This window comes from Equus caballus, chromosome 15, assembly GCF_041296265.1.
Source record: "Equus caballus isolate H_3958 breed thoroughbred chromosome 15, TB-T2T, whole genome shotgun sequence".
NCBI lineage: Eukaryota > Metazoa > Chordata > Mammalia > Perissodactyla > Equidae > Equus > Equus caballus.
The window spans coordinates 13,415,866-13,434,978 of record NC_091698.1 but is presented as its reverse complement, the minus strand read 5'-3'; the positions used below and the strand labels follow the sequence as shown (position 1 = coordinate 13,434,978).

The window sequence follows — 19,113 nt, the reverse complement described above, 5'->3', positions numbered from 1 at the left end:
TTGCTCGAGTTGACACATCTGGTAACACGAGGGGCTGGGCCTAAACTCAGTTATGCCTGACTCCACGGTCTTAAGCACTTTGCACATCTAAGGATGTGGTTGGATTATGCTCCATCACATGGGAAAGAAATGACCTGGATAACAGAGTCTTCTTAACTTTGGTCTAAATGGACTAAATAGGGTAAAAGAGTGAGTGGGTGTGAACTTGGGGTTCTGTTTTTAAACCCCCTTAAAAATTGTGATAATTGAATAGAAAACTCTGATGTCTTGAATGGATGTGTTTGGTTATCAAGGAGAGAAGCTTCTCGATCTGCTTGTTGAGTGCAGCGTGGAGGCCTGGTCCCTGGGATAGCCCAGGGATGAGGTGGCCTCGGCAGCAACAACAGTTTGTTAAGAAGTTCAGGCTACCCGGCGTCTCCACTTGGGTTTCCTCTCTAGGCTTTGGGAAGATGTTCATGGCACTGGATGGTTGTTGACATGTGTTGATTCCATCTCTCGGCAAAGCCTAACTGGTCCAGGCCCTTTTTACAATCCAGGCACAAAACTGTCTGAAGTCGGGATTAGACACAGAAGCCCTGAGCTGTGGGCAGGAGGCACAGTAGCAGACTGTGTAAGAACATGGGCTTTGGCATCAGAGGATCTCAGCTTTGAGCCCCGGGACTCCACAAATGTTATGCATTAGTTGTCATTTCATTATTATTCTGATCTTGATATGGTTACTAATTCCGAGAACTTGATCAAGTCATTCTTGGCCTTACAGATTTAGTTTCCTCAGCTGGAACTTGGGCGTGACAATACTCAGTTCCCAGAATTGTCATGAAGAAAAAATGAGATAAGGGAGGTGACGTCGTAGCTCAGGGAGACCAGGGGCAGGCCTGGCTTTGTGGGCATGTGGCCTGTGCAGTTTCACAGGGCCCTGTGCTTAGGAGAGCTCCACGCTTGGTTTAATGATCTACTGTCACCATCTTGAAATTCTTAATAATTTCTGAGCAGGGGTCCTCACGTTTTCATTTTGCACTGGGCCCCACGAAGTCTGTAGCTGCTCTGCCTGGAGATCCCCTGGACATGTTACAGCACCAGTCCCAGGAGGAAAAAGATGCTCCCCAGAAGGAGCTGGCCAGGGAGGGGCTCTTCCTGGTTGGGAGAGCACCGTTTCCACATCTGGTGTCAAAAGGATTGAGTGATCATCTGGCCCATTTTTTGGGGAACCAGGATGTGCTCTTCCTTACCCCTGGACCTTTGCACACCCTTTCCTCTTGCCAGTAACACTTTTACCCTGCATGCCTGTCAAGACTGAACTCTTAGTCCTCCACATCTTTTGCTCTTTATGAGAAAAGACCTTTCAAACTTGCGAGCAAGTGGCATGATAGTATAGCCCTGGGGACGTTTGGGAATCTAGGCTTCCTTTAATGAAAGATCAATTTGTATCTCATCTTTGAGGAGTGAGTAGACATAGTGGGGAGGAATTGGACCCGGCACCAGCCAGCCTGGGTTCACATCCCAGCTCTGCCCCTTCCTAGCTCCATGACTTTGGGGGAGTTTCATAAACACTCAATCCTTCAGTCTCCTCATCTATAAGAAGGAAATAATGCTAAAATTACCTACATTCATAGGTCAGCTAGGAGGAGCAGATGAACCCATGCAGACACAGCAGCTGGAGCCATGCCTTTGCAGAGTGGGTACTCTTGTCCATAAGCTAGAATTATGATGTTTTTCCACGCTCTGTGACCTGATTAACTGAATGACCTTTAGAATTCGTAAGAACCAGTTTGCAACTGCCCCTGGGAACTTGCTAGCTGTGCAAACCCAGGCACAAGCTGTTATATCTTGATCTTACCCCTCCAATCATAGGAATTCTGGGAGTAAGACCTGCGATCAGCTGCAAGAGGTAGGATGTAAGGGAAGGAGCATAGGTTCGGGTCTTAGAAGCCAGCGTGTACATTTCATCTCTTCTCTTTATCAGCTGTGTGAAATTCCAAGTTATGAAAACTCCCAGAACCTTATTTTTCTCTTTAAAAATGGGGGTAGCAGTATCATTTAGAGAGGTGCTCCTCCACAAAAGAACACGAGTTCCACAAGGAGAGGGGTTTGCTTGCTTTGTTCTTTGCTGCATCCCTCGGACAGTGCCTAGCACTCAGGAAATGCAAAATAAATATTTGAAGGAAGAGATTGTTGAGAGAATTAAATAGCATGATTTATGTAAAGTACCTAGCATGGAGACAGGCCCCTACATAGCAGACGCTCAGGAAAGCAATGGCTGTGGATATTTTCAAGTCAGGTGTGTGGGAACACTGTGGGTCTAGCCAAGGGCTCCATTCGGAGCAGGACTGCCTGTCCCTGCTCCTGCCCAGGTGTGCTGCTGGGATTGAGAAGAGGGATCTGCCACAGCAAGGATGAGCAGAGTTGCTGAAGTGAAAACCAGGTGCATGGACCTCTCCAGCAGAACGAGGGGAAGGAGATGGCTGTAGGTCACGTGGCAGTTTCCACTTACGCAGCAGCAGGAAGAATGCCCCCCGACTCCGTCAGGCAGAGATGAGGCTCTCATCTCACTCTTTTCTATCAGAGTAAGCTTAGAATCGTGGTAGAGCTTAGCTTACCTGAGGAAGGTGTTTGTATTCCAGCCAGGGAGGGGCTGGGGAAGGCTGGCACCCACTGCAACACGCTGCACAAAAGCAAGCTCTGATTATCACTCCATTTGTTTTGATTAGGCAAGCGTTAGATCCTAATCAAGCAGAGAGGAGCAAATTGGTTCCAAATTTAAAAAATGAAAGAGAAGAATGATCATTTAGAAAGCGTGTCAACAAGGGGCGCTGGCCTGATTCACCGGCAGCATGGCCCAGCGGAGAGTAAGGTGTGGTTTGAGTTCTGATTTCGACTCTAAGCCAGAGTATCCTCATAATACGTTAGGAGAAAGTGGCTCTAGCTCAGGTGTTCTCTTTACACTCACTGGAGAGTGTGTATGAGGTGAGACCCCCTCATCAAGATCTTGAAGAGAGGCTGTGAAGTTGAGTGGAATGAACACAGGCTGTGGAATTGGGCTGGTCTCGATTTGATGCATGCTCCACTGCTTGCAGGCTGGACAATCTCAGCCTCTCTGAGCCTCAGTTCCCTAAGCAAAAGTAATAAGAACACCAGTGTGCAGTGAGAATTAAGTGGACATTACATATAGTCTTGCTTAATAAATGTTCCCTGGGTCCATACCCCCGCAATCCAGAATCCCCGGTTCCACAATCAGATTTCAGCTCTGGCTGATTCTAGGAAAGCCAATGAGAGCTGCAATAAATGATTGAGAGAGTCTCACCCCTGATCGCCTCTTCTCTAGGACCTTCCTGGAGTCTCTGGTGTCTGACTGAATTCCACAGGTTCTTGGGAGGAGGGTAGGGTGAGGGAGGGACGGCGGGAGGCAGGCCCATGGATATCTTGATATCAGGGGCAAGACTCTGCTGGGTTCTAAGTGCAGATGCCCATCCACTGAGGCAGCACTTAAGGGTAATATATGCCAGGATGTCTGAATGACATCTTCAGCATCCTCAGCCAGGCCTCATCACTGCTCCGTATATTCATCATCTGCAGAGTTATTAACACACATTTATGGAAGCCCGCTTTGTAACAGGCCTGTCCTGGCCCAAGAACACAAGAGGTGTAAGTCATGGATCCTGCCCTTATTCTTGGGACCACATGGAATAAGTCAGATAATATCCCCAAGTTACCTTGCTCCCCATCCTGCATGGCTTCCAGCCTGCTCTCTGTGCCGGACCCTTGTCCATAGGACATAAACTAGTTCATCCATTCCTGTCCTAATGTGCAATCTCCCAAACTGGAGATGCTTCATGAAGTATGGAATAGGAGGTCTGGACGCATAGAGTACAGGGTTTCAGATTCCAGATGCCTGGTGTCTCCATTTCAAGAACAAATAAAAGACAAAATAGAATTAGCCTCATCGTCTGCCCAGATCTCTTTTGCCATCTCTATGCAAGGCATTGCTATGATTCTGCCATGAAAAATATTTAACATAGTCAAAATACCATCTGCAGAAATTAGAAGGGGGGGAATATTGGGTTTAAGTAGGAACAAGTCATGGGTGCGTGCATTTTGAGAGGTAGAAAAACCAAGAGCATAAATGTAAGATGGAAAGAGTTGTCGGAGGGAACACAGAGGGGACAGTTATGCGGTTGGTCTCTGGCTCGCTCTTCTCCCCTCACTGATATAATGCACGTCTTTGGCTTTCTACGTGGACTGGCAAGTTAATATCTCCAACTCAGATACATCCTCAGTGTTCCATATTTGTATATCCAATTGCCTCTTAACACTTTCTCTTAGGTGTTTCAAAATACTCCAAACTGAAGCCATGCTCTTCATGACTCCCTTCCTCGAGTCTGCTTCTCTTTCTGACTTCCCTCTATCGGTGAAGTCACCGTGATGCATTCACTTGCACAAAGCGCAAACTTAGGAATCATTTGTGACATCTCTTTCTCCCTCCATCCCCCATATCCAATTCATCACCAGCCTGTTGACTTTAATTCCTGAAAGTCACTTGAGTCGATCTACTTCTCTTCCACCTCCTGCCAATATGCTAGTCCAAACTGCCATTTCTTTCCTCAAAACTCCCCACAGTCTTCCATCTGGTCTTCTTGCATGCAGTTTCTTCCTCACCCTGCACCCAGAGGGATTCTACCCAGATGCATCTCTGATCACATCATCCTGCCATTGACTCTGTCCTCATAGGGACATACTAAAACTCTTCAGTGGCGGCTCCTTGCTCATATGATAAAGATAGGCTCTAGAGCTGGAGACAAAGTGAGCTCCCCCGAGCTGAGCACGGAAGTGGGAGTGGAGGAAGGGTCCTTTATCAAGGCCAGATACGAAACTGTTACACAAGGGGAAGTGGATGCTGGTCATGGAGAGACAGCAGACATCCACCCCAAGGGCAGTCTCTCAAGGGAGAGTTTTCTCAAGGAAGAACTTTTCAAGAGATTAACAGGATTTCAAGACCCTGTACAGGTGGGCTGAGATAATGGTTTCAGCAAGAGACTAAGAGACCTTATAGGCTTAGGGAAAAGCTGACTGAGTGGAATCAGGGCACGTATATCAAGTTTAGGGCAGCGTTAGTAAGACCACACTAGTGGTGAGGCCAAGGCACCTAATGTGCATCTGACTGCTGAAGACTTCCAGTTCATGGAGCTATACAGGAGCAGGCTGGGGCTGACAGGAGTCTGGCATGACTTGGTCATACTGAACCTCCGTTGGCTTCTCCCTGCTCAGAAACCATCTGTTCTATAATGTCTTCTAGAATTGAACTGGGATTTGATGTTGTACTGCCCGATCTCTAATTCCTGGGAGTCGGCCTTGAATCTTTGTTCTTGCCTGAAAATGAGCTCAATTGCTCATCGCCAGTCTCCCGGTGTCTCTCTCACCTACCTACCCTGAAGATTTCTTCTTTCCTTCTTGAAGTTGAACTTATATTTCATAATAGGTGCCTCTGTTTAATCCACCGTTTGAAGTGCTGGAGGAGCAAGGAAGGCCAGACAGAGTTTCTTCCCTTTCAGCCCATCTTCTGTGTCTCTCTAGAGACATTGAAAAAAAAAAAAAAGCCAGCTCTCTGTTTAAAAGCCTCCAATTTTCTGCAGACTAAAGTTCAACCACCCTAATGTGGCACATGGAATTCTTTGTAACACAGCCTGCATCTTGTGGGGTTTCTTGGTTACAGGCACAGTAACTATCTCTGAATGGTGCAAGCCTTAGAAAGTTCATGGAATGGAAGGCATAGCTGATCAAAGAAGCCTAAGAAAGGACTTGAACCAGGAGACCTCCAATAATCCAGAGAATAGGACTTAAGCGACAGTCTCTTCAAGACCCTGTGGCTGGTACAAACCAGCTCCAAGACATTTCCCTCAGCCCCTCCGTTCATGATTTAAATTCCTAAGAACCGCCTCCCACCACCATTGTGTGGCTTCTTAGAGGAAATACCAACCAAGGTGTCCCACGTCCCTTGGGTAAGCAGCAGTGACCTAAGCTCAGCCAGCTTGACTGAGGAGGGCAGCGCCATTCTTAAGCCCATGCAGAAAACATCCCTGCACTGAGTCATCCACCCTAGAAGTCTCCACTCTAGTCCTTTTCCCATCACGTCTTCCCAGGGGATAAGGAGGCCACAAGCCAAGGGCACTTGCCCACCTCAACATGCACCCTCCCTTCTGGACCATTCTTTTAGTCACAGAGACCCTGGACTTCCCTGCCCAAGTTGGCTCTTCCCTGGATCTGTCCTCCCGAGGGCACATGGCACATGAAAGCCAGAGGGGATGTAAAGACTGCTGTCCACCCATTTTCACTGTGCAGGTTATGATGTACTCACACACGTACAAAAAGCCACTACAGTGATGGGCAGAGCTGGGAGTAGGAAGAGAAGTGGGGAACAGGCTGAGGGTAGGGATCCGGGAGCCATAAGCCAGGAGCCAGCTCTCCCTATGCTGCTATATTCTGGCAAGAAAATCTGAGAAGTCAGAGGATTCCAAATTTGAACTTGGCCTTCCGAGTCATTATGAAGATAGGAGGATAGTACATATTTTAAATGACACTTTAATAGATTGCTTTATAACTTTCAAATCCCTGGGCATGTGGTATATGGCCCTTCATTTGTACTCTTCCTCTGGGTCCTGCAAGGGTATAGGCAGGTCGGTCAAAGAGCATCAGGATGCTGCTACCCGAGGAAGAGGCCAGTGATGTCCACGTGCTGTTTGAGATTCCGTGTTCCCACCCCTGTATGTAGTGACCCAGCGCCCCGTGACTCAGCTGCCCAGGCCCTGAGCAGACCCTGCAAATGCCGGAGGCTCCCAACTGTCTCCCTGCCTCCGCGTTAGCCCCCTGGAGTCTTCTCAGTCAAGCATCCAGAGGTATCTTTGAAACATATAATGAATCAAGCCACTTCCCATTTTAAAAGCCCACGGTGACCGCTCCCCACCCCACCTACCCCGCCCAGAGGAAAAGTCAAAATCCTTTCCACATTTCACAAAGCTTTGCACGACACCTCCCAGCCTCCATCCACCATCTCTCTGTCCTCTTGCTGACCCACTCCAGCCAGGCTGTCCTTCTTGTGTCGCTGGGACACGTCAAGCTCAGCCCTGCATGGGGTCCTCTGCACCTGCTGTCCTTGTGGCTGGAACATTCTTCCCTTGGTTGTCCCCATGGCTAGCTCTTTCAGCTCCTTCAGCTCTCTGTTTATGCTACTTCCTAGCACAATCTTCTCTGGTGACCCCAACTAAAGTAGGGGACCCCGTTCCCACCGCAGCATCTCCCACCTCCTTTCCCTGCATTATTCTCCACACAGCACTCCCCGTCACACTATGCGTCTTGATTGTTTCTTGCGTATTATCTATGTAGACAGACTAGAAGAGAAGCAACGTGCGGGCAGGGACTTTTGTCTGTCTGTTCCCTGCTGTCTCTCCAGCACCTGAAACACTCCTGAGCTCAGAGGTGACACTCCACAAATGTTTGTTGAGTGAATAATGGGATGAATGAATGAAAGCATACATGCCATGCCCCTGAGCCCCTGCATATGGTCCCCTCTCTTTCTGGGATGCCACCATCATCTTCTCCTTCAAGGCCTTGCTCAGCATTACCCTATCTCTGCGGCACCTCCTCCTCTCCATCCCACCCCAGCAGCATTGTTTTTGGTTCCCCCATCATACTTTACACATACTTCTCTAATAATACTCACTACATTCAATTATTGTCTGGTGTTTTTTTTCTTTTAAAAGATGTACATAAGCAGTACATGAATACATTCACTTTATTAAATATTCAAACAATATAGTAAGTGAAAGATCTCCTCTAGGCTACTCTCAAAATCTACCTTTCCTTTCCAGAAGGAATCTTGTCTGGGAATTTACATACACATACATGGATAAAAAAGTAAAGTTTTGTTTTGAGTGTGCATGTGTGTGCTTTATTATACCTATGTTCTGGCATTTTCTATGATTTGCATCTTTGACACAGAGTACTTTGTGTGATTGTCCGTTTTGTACCGGTATGCATTTAAATCACTTTAAAAAATACTTTAGCATTGAATTAGATAGAATGGAGGCAAGAAGATTTAGTTGGCCATTCCCAATCTTATGGGTATTTAGATGGTTCACATTGCTGCAGCCATGCCACAGTGAAAGTTCCTACACAGGTCTGTTACAGCATATGTGTTTCTCCAGACTACATACCTAGAAGGGAAATAGAGGATTTGAAAAGTGTGCAGATTTTAACCTGCCAATTCACCCTTTAAAAAGCCTGTAAAAATTTTGCTTCTGTGAAGGTGGGATATTTTTAGTATTTGCCTATTTGCTGGGAGAAAATGTCTCATTCGAGTTTTGTTTTTCATTTCCCTGACTATTGCTGAAGTTTACGTGTTTGTCTATATTTATTAGAATTTACTTTCTCTTTTGTGACTCGTTTTTCCATCTTCTTGGCCCGTTTTTCTTTTCTCTTGCTGTCACTATCTTACGTACCTGTTTGTTTTACTTGACTGTGAGCTCCTTCAGGTGGTCATCACATCTTATTTATCAAGGTTTCCCCTTCCAGAGCACACAGACAGTGCTTAATGAATGTATATCCAATTGCATTATTGAAGCCATAGGCATTACCCTCTATCATGGTTATCATCATTATCATCCTCCTCATCACTGCCAGTACCATTTATTTAGTCTCACAGGATGCTAAGCCCTGTCTCGGGAGGTGTGTGTATATTGTCTCTCATCTTCCTAATACCTCGCCCAACAAAGTGACTATTGGTAGCTCTGTTTTACAGATAAAGCAGTTGAGACTCACGCAAGTTACACGGGCTGCCCAAGGACACTCAGCCGGATTATGAAGGGAGGGATTATGGAGCAGAGTCTTTTCAGCCTGGTTCCAAAGTATGTGCAGTCTCCCTTAGAGCAATTGGCCTCTTCCTGGCCACGCATTAGAATCACCTGAACAGGCTTTTAAATGATAGCTATATCCAGTCCTACCCCAGGCCAATTGATTCAGAAACTCTGGGACTAGGTCTGGGGAAGTGGTGTTATAAAAATCCCTACATGATTTTGATGTGCAGAAATGGTTGAAAACCTTTGGTCTACATTGGGAGTGAACCAGCTTTTTTTGTAAAGTGCCAGATAGTAAATATTTTAGACTTTGCCTGCCATACAGTCTCTGTGGCAACTGTCCACCTTTGCTGTTGTAGGGTCAAAACAGCCAAAGACAAAAATGAACGAACATGACTGTGTTCCAATTAAAACCCATTTACAAAAACAAATGGCAGCCAAATTCGGTCCATGGGCTGTAGTTTGTGGACCCCTAGTCTATATCATAATACTTTGAAGATCTTGGAATTTCGGATTGTCCCAGTCAAACCACGACATCTGGTCACATTAATTACCTTGCTAAGTCTCAAGGACAGTGGCATGAGAATCCTTGCCCCACCTCAAGAGATTCCGCTTCAGTAGTTTGGGGCCTGGGTGTCTGCATTTCAACAAGGGATGCAGCTGATTCTGATGTAAGCAGACTTCGTGGGTCCTTACTGCAAGAATCACTGGGCAACCGAAGCATAATGTTCTTGGCAAGTAGCGAAAGCTTGGCTGGAGAAGCAGAACTGGTTCTTATCCAAAAATTCTTTAAGCTCATGGATAGACATTTTGTGCGTCCCTGCCTGCCTTATGTTCCAGCATCCTGCCTCCAAGGTTCTGGAACCTTTGGTGCCCCAGCATCAAATCTTCCCAGTCTGCACGTTGGCAGAGAAGGAAGCCGTCCTGCCTCTTCAACTCTGAAATTAGTAGAAGACCAAAGTCCTTGTATATTTCAAAATATTGAAGAAGAAAGTGACTGTTTAACCACCTACGTGATAAAACTGATACTGGCATTTATCAGTCTGTGTGTGTGTGTGTGTGTGTGTGTGTTTTAATAGTTCAGTAGTTAGAAAATGGAGCCTCCATTTTCCCCTCATCCGCTTTGAAGCTATGTAGTGGGTGAATGCCATCATTTCTGTTTCCGACCTCTTTAGCATCCATTATTTCTCTGTTGTCCACATCTAATAGTCTGGATCCTTTTAGTTGTTGATGGCGCAGTGATTACTGGGGCTGCTGCTTTAGGATGACATCCAAATGCCTCTGAACAGTTGAATTTACTTACTGCTTCCCTCCTGAAAGCTTTTTAGCATGATCCAGCTGGGGTGGTCTCATCGGGAAAACCATTATTTGTGGCTCTCTTTTTTTGAGGAGTAGAAATAAATTTCCCAAAAGATGAAAGTGGACGCTGTTCATTGTGGATCTGCAATCTTACTTTTTCTTCTCTCTCCTTCTTACATTTCATTTGCAAAGTTTTTCTCAGGAATGACTTCTTTCTGGGGAAATGGAATGTTCTAACTTGCACGATTGAGTCAAATCAATGTTTAGAGTGGTTTGGACTTTTAAGCCTTTTGCTGGATTTTGGCAGTATCATTTTATACTGTAAAACCCCTTTTTCCCAGGTAACCTATAATATTCATAGTGAACATTATTCACAGCTTTCTAACACCCCCTCATTTCACTTAGCTATCAGCTAAGCAAATAGTGCTCAAGAGTTAAAAATATGCTATTCTTCCTCTACAGCACATTCACTTTTATGTGAAAGGGGAACCGCTCTGTGTTCCTAATTTCTATATACATATCTATCTGTGCATGTCGTAGCTTTCAACACTGTAAATAGACACAGAAACCACACCGTGCCAACACAGTGCACACATGCAGGTTTATTAGAGCAGCTGTGACAAATATATAATATGGTAAAACACCTTTTCACTAGCTGGGACAAATTCTAGAGTATACAAGGAGAGTTTCAAATGAAAATTAGGTAGAAGAATCTGAACTATTTCATGCAGGAGGACTGCACAGATGAAAATATCTAGGACGCCTCTCTGGAAGAGTGTATTTGAGAGGCAGTGTGCAATACTGGAAGGCTGATAGCTCAAGGAGTCCAATCCTCCTGGATTTAAATCCCAGCCAAGGTGCTGTGTGATCTTGGGCAAGTTGCTTTACCTCTCTGAGACTCAAGTACCCTGTTACGTCACAGAGATAATAGCAGCACGTTTACCTCATGGGGCTCGTGTGAGGATTAAGTGAGGTAACAAATGTCAAGCTGCAGACACACTTTCGTCATCTGAGGATCAGAACCACAGTGTGGTGATGAAAATGAAAGGAGATATGTCATCATTACAACAGAACTCTCTGGAATATGCCCCTCCCTGCCACACACACAGCAAATATGAGTCTCTTTTGTGAACTGTCAATGTTAATAGCATCCACATTTACTCAGCTACCCTCATAAAAAAATTAGGAGCTACACTTAAATGGTTTCTCTCTCCTCCTACCTGTCCCCTTCTTCTCGTGCCTGATCCCCCATGGTCACTTGGTACCAAATTGTGCCATTCAGCCTCCGAAATAACTTTCTAATTCGGTCTCCTCAGCTTCATCCTCCCTGTCACTGCCTCAGTTCAGACCCTTATTGTCTTTTGTCTGGATTAATGCAAGAACCTCTTAACCACTTTCAGTATCTTCGGCTTGGATCCTCCATGATCCATTAGTAGCCCCATTTTACAGATTAGAAAATTGAGACAGAGAGAGGTTCAATCAAGAGCCCCAAATCACACAGCTAGTAAGTGGTGTTATAGGGATTCCAACCTCAGCAGCCTGGCTCTAGGATCTCTGCCCTTTCCTACCTTGGAGCTTGGTGCAGTGCATTATTTGGTTGTGAAAATCGGCAGTACCTCCTACGTCTGGTAATTGCCTCGAGTGAGTCCTGTTTCCCCCTCACCAGATGTTTCCTTAGAGCTGCTCTAACTGATACATCGATCCTGCAGGAGCTCCAAGGAGCAGCCAAGCCATTCTGCAGGAAGAGAGCGGGTGAAGGAGGAACAGGCAGAAATGTACAAATGACTTCTGGTGGGAGACCATCAGTGCATCGTGGATGCTGTCCAGAGGCTGACGTGGGCAACGTATAAAAAGGGGAGGCTGAACTAGGGATGGAGAAAGTAGGGATTCAGGTCCATTTCAGCATTTCAGGAGTCTGGTCCAGTGGGTGGGGCCTGGCATGAAGAACTGCCAGGGGGGATGATGCTCGGATTCTGGCAGTAACAGAGGCTGCTGGTTTAGAGCAGGATCGCAGGCAGACGTGATGCTGTGGTACCACAGGGACAGATCATCCATGTTCCCGTGAAGCCACAGCCACTCTGAAGCCGTGGCCAGGGCTTTCCCACGCCCTGTGGTCATAGGCACTAGAGTGGCAGGAAAAGTAAACTGAGAAACTACAAGTTTCTCCTTGTAGAAACCTTACTCATTCTTTAAAGCTCACTTAAAAATTAATATTTATCTAAGGAATCCATACTTGTGCCTTTAAAATCAAATAGTACTGAAGGCTTTATAAAGAACTGTGACAGGCCCTCCCCAACCTCACAACCGCAGTCCTTTCTATCCCCCCAGTTCCATTCCCCATGGAAACCACTTTAGCCATTTCTATCATAGCTGTTCTTGTGTTTACCTCCATTTATATAACTAGTACGAATACTTGTATTTAAAAGTAATTTTAAAATATTAGATACTAACTTCTTGCCGTGGTAGATAAAATTTGAGTAGGTAAAATTGCAGGTGGATGAAATTTGGTCGACACCCCATTCCCCTCTTCACTCTTCTCAATCTGTCCTCACTTAAATCTTTATTCATGCAAAGTTCATCTTGGCATGGAAGGTGACCCCTTTCCTGGAATGTGTTCAGAGAGTGCTCCTCCCCTGCTCCCACAGAGCTGTGTATCTCTCTCAGTGCACTGTTCCCCTTGCCCTTCCACGTTGGGGTTATCCATAGAACAGGTCACACAACTGTGGTCTTTACTGCTGTGTGCCCGATATTGGTAAACCCTGCTCTTCTTCCCTGTCCCTAGCCATCTCTATATCTCTCTGCTTTGCCAGTCTCTGGGTGGGGGGAAACCAAAGTGGGTACTTCATGTGTGCCCTGAAAGGCTGGGATGCTGGTCGTTCACTCTGCTCTCTCTTTCCCTGAAAGGAGAGCTCTTTCTAGCTGAGGAGTTCCCTCTTAGCACTGAGTAATGCCAGCTTAAAGGACGGGGTGATGCAGGCAAAATGAAGCTGTTCTTCTTTCTCTTTATGTGTGGTTATTCTCACATTTTTTGTTCTGCTATGTTGCTAAAGTTTCTTAAGAGGGATTTAGAGCTCTCCCAGAACTCTTTTTGATCGTGGGTAGGTAGCAGTCTAATTGTTGATCTTTCTGGGAGGACAGAGGCTAAGATCTCCTACTCCCCCATCTTGGTGACATCACTCACTAACACATCGTTAAGGATTTTTCATTTATATTCATGAGGGATAGTGGTCTTGTCTTTGCATGTGATGTCTTCACTTGCCATTGAAATCAAGGTAACTCTGGCCTAATAGAATGATGTGAGACCAGCTCTCTCCTTCGATATTTTCTGAAATAGATGGTGGGAGATTGGGATTATTTGCTCCATTAATAGTCAATGGAATTCACCAGTTGAGTCATCCGAATCTGGGCTTTTCTTCCCTGAAAGGGTTTTAATTACTAATTTAATTTTCTTGTTTGTTACAGATCTATGGAGATTTTCTATTTCTCTTTGAGTCAGTTTTGGAAATTTGGATCTAAGAATTTGCCAATATCTTATAAGTTGTCTAATTTGTGGCATAAAGTTGTTCATAATATTCTCTTATAATCCTTTAATTTCTCTGTGGGTGGCCCTTTATAATTTCTGATTTTGGTAAATTCTATCTTCTCTCTTCCTTGGGGATGCTAGCTAAGGGCTAGTCAACTTTATCTGGTAAACAGCCAATTTCTGGTTTTATTGATTTTTGTGTTTTGTATTTCACAGACATGTGTTCTAATCTTTTGTATTTCCTTTCTTTTCCTTGTTTTCAGTTTGGTTTATTTTCATTTCTTTCCTTTCTTAGGGTGGGAACTTAAATTATTGATTTGAGACTTTCCTCTCTTCCACTATAGGTGTTTAATACTATAAATTTCTCTCTAAGTACTGCTTTAGGCACATCCCATAGACTTTGATATTCTATTTTTTAAATTTTCATTCACTTCAAAGTACTTTCAAATTTTGTTCCCAATTTATTCTTTGACTCATGTGTTATTCAGATGGATGTCATTTAAGTTCCAAATGTTTGTGGATATCCCAAATATATTCCATCCTGGATAGCTCACATTCCATTGTGGTTGGAGAACATATTTTATATTATTTCATTCTTGCTAAATCTGTTGAATTTATTTTATGGCTGAGTACACGGTCTATCCTGGAGCATGTTCCATGTGCTATTGAAAAGAATGTGTGTTTTGTAGTCATTGAGTGCAGTGATCTATACATGTCACTTAATTTAATTTGGTTGATAGTGCTGTTCAAGTCTTTTATAACCTTGCTGATTGTCTTTCCTCTTTTTAATCCATTATAGACAGGAGGCAGTTGAAATTTCCAAGTATTGTTGTTGAATTGTCTCTTTCTCCTTTCATTTCTGTCAAATTTTACTTCACATATCTTGAAGCTCTGTTGTTAGATTTGTAAGCATTGATAATTTCTCTATCTTTCTGATGTATTGACATTTTGTCATTTGGATATGTCCCTCTTTGCTTCTAATGATATTTCTTGTTTTAAAATCTACATTGTCCAGTATTAATACAACCCTCGAGCAATCTTTTGGTAACTATTTGTATGATATGTCTTTTCCATCCTTCTAGTTTCAACTTCTGTTTGTCTTTGAATCTAAGATGTGTCTTTTGTAGATCACATAGAGTTGGATCTTGCTTTATTATTCATTTTCCCAATCTCTGTCTTCTAATTGTTTTTTTTAGACCATTCACATTTAGTGCAGTTATTGATAGGATCAGAGTTACATTTGCCATTTTGCTATTTGTTTTCTATGTCTTCAGGCTTTTTTGTTTTCTGTCCTTCCTTTATTAATTTCTTTTGTGCTAAATAAATCTTTCAGTATATCATTTTAATTCCTCTATTGAATATTTTTTACTGTTTTTGAGCTATTTTCCTAGTGTCTGTGCTAGGGATTCCAATATGCATTTTAACTGACTATGGTCTATTTCAAACGAATATTAACTTAATTCCTATGAAATATAGAATGTTTCCTCCAATGTAACTCTATTACTTTCCCCTTTTGTGCTATTATTTTTATATATATTATATCTATATATGTTACCAAACCAATACTACAATGTTACAATTATTTCTTTGTACAATCTCATGTCTTTTAAAGAATTTAACAGAAGAAATGAGAAAATATATTTATAGATTCTTTTTTTTAAAACCCAGAAATTTATTACTTCTGGCTCTCTTAATTTCTTCCAGCTGATTCGAGGTACTGTCTGATGTCATTTTCTTCCAGCCCAAAGAATTTCCTTTAGTATTTCTCACAATTCAGTTCTGATATCAAGAAATTCTTCCAGTCTTTTTAAATTTAAGAATGTCCTTATTTCACCTTTATAATTAGTGGATAGTCTTGCTGGATAAAAAAATTCTTTGTTACCATTTTTTCTTTCAGTATTTTGAATATGCCATTTCTCTGCCTTCTAGGGTCTATCTTCTCTGATGAGCAGTTAGATATTATTTATGGTGATGCTCTCCTGTACATGTTCAGTTGTTTTTCTCTTTCTTCTTTTAAGATTTTCTCTTTGTGTGTGGCTTCCAACAGTTTGACTATGATGTGTCTAGGTAAAACTATATCTTTGTATTTATCCTACTTGGAGTTCAGTAAGCTTCTTGGATGTGTAAATTAACATTGTTTCATCAACTTTGGGAAGTTTTGGACATTATTTATTCAAAAAATTACAATAGCTATTAGATCCACAATTTGAGGAGGTATATTAGATGAGATTTGGGACATTTACTGGGAAAGTCTAGGAACCTGGAAATTGGAATGATTACATGTATTTGGATTCAGATATAGCTGAACTCATTGGGCACAATGAGTCTCCCTTGATTTCATAAGCAGTTGTTTCTCCCTGTGTGAGGCTGTTCCTTCATTGCTGGTATTCAACTATAGGATGAATCTCAAAATCATTATCCTGAGTGAAAAAAAAGCCACACAAAAATACACTGTATGATTCCTTTTGCATGAAACCCTAAAAAGATAAAACTAATCTAATATTGACAGGCATAGAGAGAAACAGTTCCCAGATGGAGGTGTCTGAACACTTTGAAAAGTGATCCAATATACTGGGGCTCTCAATAGATTGCCTCAATTACTCACTCAGATAAGGCTTGAATACAAGAATATCTTCAAGAGGGACATTAAGTTCCTCAATATTTTATAAAATGATCACTACCCATATGAGGGTAAATGCCAGGTAAGTACACCTCCCCCAATTACTGCTAGAATGGACTCAGTGTGAGGTCAAGATTAAGGTGAATAAATTGTATTCCTTCACTTACATGGATTTACTGAGCATCTAGGAAGCCCAAAGTTATTATCAGAGGAGAAGGATATGGTCAAACATATACTACTACTTGGTCAGAACAGATATTCTATACTCTGTGCACTTTGCCTGGCAGGTGTACACTTGCCTCTGCACAGCTTTGAGGCTTATTAGACAGTTCAAGTTTGTTGTACCTGCCACACTCTCTGCAATTTTAAGGCCTTTAAGGTATACTAAAAGTCACTGCTTTGAGGAGCTTAGGAAAAGAAGTGAAGAGTAATTGAATTCTGACAGTGTCTCTCTCACTTCTCTCTCTCTCTCCAAATCCTAAGGGGTGATCCTAGTATAAGTTACCCCTGAAGGAGATACACACTATCCTCAGGCCCTGTCCAAACTTCCTTACTGGCTCCAGGCCCATAATGGGAATAAAAAAACAGCTGTGTTCAGAGTAGAATTGCAAGAAATCCAGAAATTAAAAAACCAAAAACACAAAAGGAACTCAAGATCTTGCCCAGTAAAGCAGAAACTAGGTAGCACATAAGGGGGTGGATCCTTACCATATTAGATTAGGAAGGATGAATTATGTTTGGATAGGCTCAAATTAATCAATATGAGTATACTCCCTATGGACTCAGGAGCAGCCCATGTTGCATTTCAAAGCAATGAAATATGTATTTCCTCTAATGGGATACTGACAAATGTTTTCTAAGACTCTTAGAGTGTTTCTCATGTGCAGCCATCTTTTGTGGTGACATGGAGCACCTGTGCAGACCCTCAGTAGAATCTGCACGCTGGGCCCCAGGCGCGCCAGGATGGGGCTCAGGGGTTGGTGGGTCCGGCGGCTGTAAAGGAACAGGGTGGAGGTCCCAGGTTGAAAAATTGTAAAATTATAATTTTACAGCTATATAATTTAACTACTTCAGTCATCATGTCTTTTTCTTTTTACAAAGTCAATTTTCCTACATAACTCCAAATTTTCTTCACACCATCTAAGTAATATTTTAATATTTTCCATATCCAATCCGTATTCAAATTTCCCCAATTACCTCCAAATGACTTATGAAAAAAAATGCTATTTTAATCGGGAGCCAATAGCGGATTACCCTTTGCATTTGACAGCAGAGTTCAGGCTTAACCCTTAACCTCTTCAGGCTCGGAGGACCCTGGGCAGGAGAGATTTAAGAACACCGTCCTCCCGCTTTCGCAGAAAGGCCAAGAGTGACTTGAAATGTAGACGCGGAGGCCTATGGGAAATGTAGTTTTAAATAGGTGAGGTTCACCGCCTGGACTCTGGGAAGGGGACGCCACGCTCCTTCTGCGCATGTGCAGCCGTAGCCTCCTCGTTCGTCTTCTCAGGACTCCAGAGAACCGTTGGGGAACTTTGGGGTGTGCTCGGAAAATGCAGGGTGCGCACCTAGGGCGAGGGACTAGCTGGGAAGGGTGTGCCTGTGCTTGGGGATGGGAGCAGGAAGTGTCTGGGACCCCGTCGCCCCCCGCGGCGGTGTATAAACCCGGGCGGGCCGTCAGAGCGGGTAAGGCCGATGGGGGAGACCCCGGCCCTCGGGCTCCTGGGGCACAGGTGTTCGAGGGGGTCCGGGGTGCCCGAGGATCGTGTGACCAGCCCGCCTGCAGCCCGACCGGAGAGAAGCCCGTGGTGGCGGCGGTGGGTGCGGGAGGGAGGAGTGCGTTTATCAGGCGGAAGGTGACCGTTGGTCTGCGGTGGAGCCCGAGCTCTGGAGCACTACAGGCCCGGTCAGTGCCAGCTCTGTCACCTGTAAGCAGGGGCGACAGAAGGAACCTGGGCGAGAGTCAGGGTTCTCATCTATAAATATTAATAATGATTGTTTCACGGCGGCGTTTGGAAACATAGATCACTATTTTAGACAAGTGCCAGGTAGGAAGCCTTAAGTAAGTGACAACTGCTGTTATAGTTAGAGGACGCTTTGCTTTTCTACTGGATAGTTTAATGTACCCTGACAACCACTTCACCAGAAACCGAGGCTCGGGTCGGTGGCCCGATGTGCTCGAGTGAGGAGCTCCCAGCCAGGGAATTTGGATTCGAGGGCAGGTGTGCTTCGCTTCAGTCTCAGGCTTTGTCTGATTGTCACACCTGCCCAAGACTGGCATTACAGCCTTCACCGCATTTAGGAACATGGCCTGTCCCTGTGTCCCCAGGGATGTAAAGGAAAGGATGTGGATGGAATCCCACCGTATGTCACATGTATCCTGGGATCTCTAGTGTCTCTTCAGGTCCCTTGGGTCAGACAGAGGTGCCTGGCCCCCTCTGCATTGTCAGGCTTTCTGTCCTTGAAGTCTAACGTTATAATGAATTCCAAGAGTCAGGCTTTTTGCCCCTAAAGTGAATTTATTTCTCAGATCCATGTCCCAGTTGCCTTGAAACAAACCAGCCCTTGTGGGGCAGGAAGCAGGGGGCCTCTGTGAGGGAGTCTTACCTGGAAGAGAGCGCCCCTCTGACCTTAGACCTCTCTCCAGAGCTTCAGAGCAGAGACAAGAGCCCAGAAAGGAGCAGATGCTAGATTTGCAAGATCAGAAGCAGGTCTTGATCCTCCTGCCCAGAATGAACCAGACTTGATGATGATGCCACCTTCAGGAGCCACCACACTGTGTGACAGTGGGGCATTTGGGCCGTCCCTGGGAAGTACAGGTGAGCTGGGGT

At 44.2% G+C, this 19,113-nt stretch overlaps 1 protein-coding gene and 1 pseudogene across 40 annotated transcripts in view; one reads left to right on the top strand and one right to left on the bottom strand.

Annotated features, from left to right (window-relative positions):
- LOC138917783 (transcriptional protein SWT1-like) overlaps positions 1-10,196 on the bottom strand; it is a 155,077-nt pseudogene extending 144,881 nt beyond the window's left edge.
- A 7,509-nt stretch (positions 10,197-17,705) lies between these two features.
- The window catches only part of LOC138917617 (ral guanine nucleotide dissociation stimulator-like), a 94,035-nt gene continuing 92,627 nt past the window's right edge, over positions 17,706-19,113 (top strand). For 31 of the 40 annotated variants that reach the window (XR_011425830.1, XR_011425831.1, XR_011425828.1 and 28 more), the window contains exons 1-2: positions 17,706-17,842; positions 18,930-19,101. The gene's annotated coding sequence lies outside the window, so the exon portion shown is untranslated. Of the gene's footprint in view, positions 17,969-18,929; positions 19,102-19,113 lie in introns of all 40 variants that reach the window. The other 9 variants (XR_011425835.1, XR_011425825.1, XR_011425826.1 and 6 more) reach the window with 3 other exon arrangements.